Raw genomic sequence first — 4,967 nt, 5'->3', positions numbered from 1 at the left:
CCTTCTCCCTCCCCCCCCCTCTCTCTCCCCCTCCCTCCCTCCCTCCCTTCTCCTTTGAGATTGCTTTCTCTGTGTAACTAGCCTTGGTTGTCCTGGGACTCACTCCGTAGTCCAAGCTGGCCTCGAACTCACAAAGATCTGCCTGCCTCTGCCTCCCGAGTGCAGGGATTAAAGGTGTGCACCGCCGGGGCTGGAGAGATGGATGGCTCAGAGGTTAAGAGCACTGGCTGCTCTTCCAGAGGTCCTGAGTTCAGTTCCGAGCAACCACATGGTGGCTCGCAACCATCTGTAATGAGATCTTGCGCCCTCTTCTGGCCTGCAGGAAGAAGAGTGTATACATAATAAATACATAAATCTTTAAAAAAAAAAAAACAGAAAAGTATTTGTTTAAAAAAAAAAAGATGTGCACCGCCACTGCCCAGCCAGTTTGTAGTTTTCTATCTGGGCATGGTATAGAGAGATCTATGGAAAGACTAGAAGACAAGACAGGGCAGGGGGAGAATGTTCAGGTTTGATGAACTGGGTAACTGTGGGAGCCCACAGAGGCTCCCTAGTAAAACCTTACTCAAGGTCAGAGAATCTGAGCTTGCTTTGCCCAGCGGGGCTGCATAATGGGATGATTTGACCAAAGATGTGGTTACCAGGTATTTTGAAGGGTCTATACTTGGCTGTATGCTGTGCTTTGATCTTGAAAGTGTGAGGTCTTTTGCCTCTCCCCTTGGTAGTGTATAAAAACCATTAGAATAAACCTTGAGGCAGCTGGGTATTGATTGACCCAGGGCCCTTCCGAAGCTATGCTTTGTCTCTCTTTCTCATTGTCTCTGTCTAATTTCTATCTAATACTTCCTCATTCCTCTCTCCTCCCCCTAAGAGCCCTTCGACAGGTCTGAGCTGGTCTCAGACAGGTAACCTCAGGGCAAGTGACCTCACCTTGCTGTACCTTGGCTTCTTTATCTATAAACTAAGATAATGTTTAGAACCCTCCTCAGAATTTAGTGTAAGGATAAAAATTAATTAATACAGGGAAATGCCAAGAGGAGGACCAATCAGTATCGACTCTTGCTGCTTTTGTTTATATCTTTTGGGTTTTCAAGACAGGGTTTCTTTGGGTAGACCTGTCTGTCCTGGAACTAGCTCTGTGGACCAGGCTGGCCTCGAATTCACAGAGATCCGCCTGAGGCGTGTGCCACTGCTACCTGGCCATTTTTTCTATTCTTTTTCCAGACTGGATGTGATATTTATCACTGAACCTGATCCTGAGAGTTGTAGGATAGCACAGTGAAAGCCCTCAGGAGTTCAGGGCTCTCCACTTGTCCAGGGAACCATGCCTGGAGGGTATAATTGACTTCATAGCCATCGGGAATGAGTCACTTCTCAGCTAGCATATCTTCAAATTCATCTGCATTAAACTTAGACGACCCACTTAGTTGAGGTGTGGATCTTCCGGCCTCTGTGTCTTGGGGCTTCCCAAAGGCACCCACATACACGTGCCTGGAGCCTAGATTGGAGACAGCCATTGAAATCAGAAACATGAATATCCACAAGAAAATTGTCTCCAAGGTCCCTTAGGGTAACCCATATAGGCAACAGGCTACATGCACTCCCAAGGAGGCTGCTGTTCGCAGCCACTGCACACATGGCCCCCAGGTTTCTTTTTCCTACTAGAAGCTTTTAACATATTCTTCAAAAAGTGTTCTAGAGAGGCATGGTGGCGCACACCTTTAATCTCAGCACTGGGGAGGCAGAGGGCAGGTGGATCTCTGTGAGTTCAAGGACAGTCTGGTTTAAATACAAGTTCCAGGACAGCTAGGGCTATATAGTAAGACCTTGTCTCAACTCTTTACCCCCCCCCCCCGAAACATTGTGTTCTAATATTTTGAAGGATAGAAAGAGATAGTCTCTTTCGGTTTTTATTATTAATTTTATTTTATGTGTATCGTACAGGCGTTTTGCCTGCAGGAATGTCTGTGCACCATCTGTGTCTGACGCTCACTGAGGCCACAAGAGGGCACTCTTGGAACCAGAGTTACAAATGGTAGTGAGCTACCCTGTGCTTGTTGAGAACTGAACCCAGGACCTTTGCAAGTGCAGCAAGTGTTCTTTCCCGCCGAGCCAACTCTCCAGCTCATTATATTTTTTACTTTTGAAACAGGATACTGTTGTGTAGCTTAGGCTGACCTCAAACTTGTGTTCCTCCTGCCTTATCCTCCTGAGTGCTGAGATTACAGAATCACACCATTATACCTGCCTTCAGGATTGTGCACTTAGACCATTCAGATATAGATTGGTTCAAGACATATATACAGAAAGCAAAATTATCTAACTATATACAATTCTCAAGAATAAAAAAATGGGTCAGGTGATGGTGGCACACACCTTTAATACCAGCACTCGGGAGGCAGAGGCAGGGGATCTCTGTGAGTTCGAGGCCAGCCTGGTCTACAGAGTGAGTTCAGGACAGCCAGGGCTACACAGAGAATCCCTATGTCGGAAAAAAAACTGAAAATAACAATATTACAATATGGGGGTTGGGGATTTAGCTCAGTGGTAGAGCGCTTGCCTAGCAAGTGCAAGGCCCTGGGTTCGATCCTCAGCTCCAGTTTTTTTTAAAAAAAAGGCAAAACAAACAATATTACAATGTTTCTTCTTGGGGCTGGAGAAGATGACTCAGCGGTTAAGAACATGGTTGCTCTTCCAGCGGACCTGAATTCTAGCACCAGAAATGTAGGGAAAACACTCATACACATAAAATATATCTATCATCATCATCATCATCATCATCATCATCATAATAAAGGATGAAGAAATCAATCAGTGGTTAGGAGCATTTGCTGCTCAGATTTTTTTTCCGAGACAGGGTTTCTCTTGTAGTTTTGGTGCCTGTCCTGGAGCTCCCTCTATAGACCAGGCTGGCCTCGAACTTACAGAGATCCTCCTGGCTCTGCCTCCCAAGTGCTGGGACAGATTTTTTTAAAATATTTATTTATTGATTATGCATACAGTGTTCTGCCTGCATCCCTGCAGGCCAGAAGAGGGCACCAGATTTCATTACAGATGGTTATAAATCATCATGTGGTTGCTGAGAATTGAACCTCGGTCCTCTGGAAGAGCAGTCAGTGCTCTTAACCTCTGAGCCATCTCTCCAGCTCCTGCTGCTCAGATTTTATACACAAAAAATATATCTAACATAATAATAGGAATAATAAAGGATGAAGAAATCAATCAGTAGTCAGGAGCATTTGCTGCTCAGATAGAGGACCCAGGTTCTGATTCCCGGTACCCACATGAAGGCTTACAGCCACCTGCAACTCCAGTTTCAGGGCATCCAGTGTCCTTTTCTGATCTCCACGGGCTTTTACATGTAACGGTTCATACGTACATGTAGGCACACTCACATACCCTAAATAAATAAATCAATATTCTAAAAAAAAAAAAGACTGTCTCGGAGTAGTGGTGGTAGTGTTTGTCCTTCAATCTCAGCTCTGGAGAGGAAGAGGCAGGCAGATTTCTGGGAATTCAAGGCCAATGTGTTTGTACTTAGTGAGTTCTAGGCTGGCTAAGGCTACAAAAGTGGATCCTGTCTCAAACAAAACAAAACAAAATCTTCAAAAATAACTTAAGACTATAATCTTTCTTCTGTAGAGGTTCCCTATTGTGAGATGGTTATTTGTGTGCAGAAATGTGTAAGTTTATAAAACCAAGTGAGGCACTTGGGAAATAACTTTACCAATATCACAAATTGCAAGTCCAGTGAACATTCTGATGTTTTTTTTTTGTTTTTTTTTTTTTTGCAATCATTCTGTAACTCACTGTGTAGCTAAAGATGACCTTGAACATCTTATTCTGGCTTTCATCTCCCTGGTACTGTAATTAAAGACTAGTCCCACCATACTCCCATACCCACTTTCGTGTTCTCATACTCCACCTGACAGTCCTGGGATGTTGGGAAGCAGTAAGGGGAAGTGGTGGGCTCAGGTGTTTTGTGTAACTGAAGGTTATGGATGGGACCATGCCACCTTGCATTTATTTGCCCCACACAGGCACCTCCTGAGTGCCGGAGAAGTGAACAAGTGAGCGAATCAATTAATTTTGGGGAATTTATTGTATGCGAAACAGCGGGCCAGCCTTTTTCATTATTTCTCTCTAATCCTCATAACTCTGCTGACACACATTATGGCCCCCATTTGACAGGGCAGGAAAGTGGAGGCGCAGAGTGAAGCATGTTCCCTGCATTATTCAAATAGTTGGTTATGATTACAGAAGTCATTCACTGGAAAACCAGATCTAATTACCATCCGTCCACTCATTCATCCATCTGTCAAAAGATTCATTAACCATCTATTGCGTAGTACAATGATCATAGTACAATAAACACTTTAGATAACAAAACAGGCTGAGCTCTCTCAGGAAGACCACCTCCGTGGCGGGACTGCGGGCACCGAAAGGGTATGGTTTCAGCACCATCTTCAAGGGATGTTGCTTCGGCCTCGGTTACATAGTGGCTTGAGAAGGGACCGGTACAAAGAAGTTGAAGAGCGCTCTGGGATGACCCTAGGCTAAGAGCCGGCGCTGTTCTGCTAAAAGCTTGGCGTGCAGACTTTACAGGCAGGCGCTGAAAACCCAAGACTCAGTTTAATATCTTGCTGAGGCAGGAGGTTGGGGCGGGGGGCGGTGTAGGGATGGTGTGGATAAGTTGAGAAGAGGGGGTGTGGCTGAGGAAGCAACGCAAAAATGAAGGCGGGGCTCAGCCAAATCACTCCTCGCCTATTTGCTTCCGCCGCCGAGGGCGTGGCCTAAGGGCTCCCTTTTCCGAAGGGCGGTGCAAACCCGGTGTTCCCTACGCCTCGAAGTCGTGGCTTAGGGCGGGCCCTCGAATCTCCCGGTAGCAATTGGCTGCCTTGCTCAGGAGGTATGGCCCAACCAGACTTCCATCCCCAGTGTGGTCACTTCCTGTGGAGTTTCCCCAG

At 45.8% G+C, this 4,967-nt stretch overlaps 1 non-coding gene across 1 annotated transcript; it reads right to left on the bottom strand.

Moving 5' to 3' along the window:
- Nucleotides 1–1,547: 1,547 nt before the first annotated feature.
- On the bottom strand, nucleotides 1,548–1,687 carry LOC131900283 (small nucleolar RNA SNORA70). Its single transcript, XR_009376190.1, has one exon. It is a non-coding gene; the product is annotated as a small nucleolar RNA SNORA70 (small nucleolar RNA).
- Between the last annotated feature and the right edge of the window lie 3,280 nt (nucleotides 1,688–4,967).

The sequence above is a fragment of the Peromyscus eremicus genome, chromosome X, assembly GCF_949786415.1.
Source record: "Peromyscus eremicus chromosome X, PerEre_H2_v1, whole genome shotgun sequence".
NCBI lineage: Eukaryota > Metazoa > Chordata > Mammalia > Rodentia > Cricetidae > Peromyscus > Peromyscus eremicus.
This window is presented reverse-complemented; position numbering and strand designations above follow the sequence as displayed.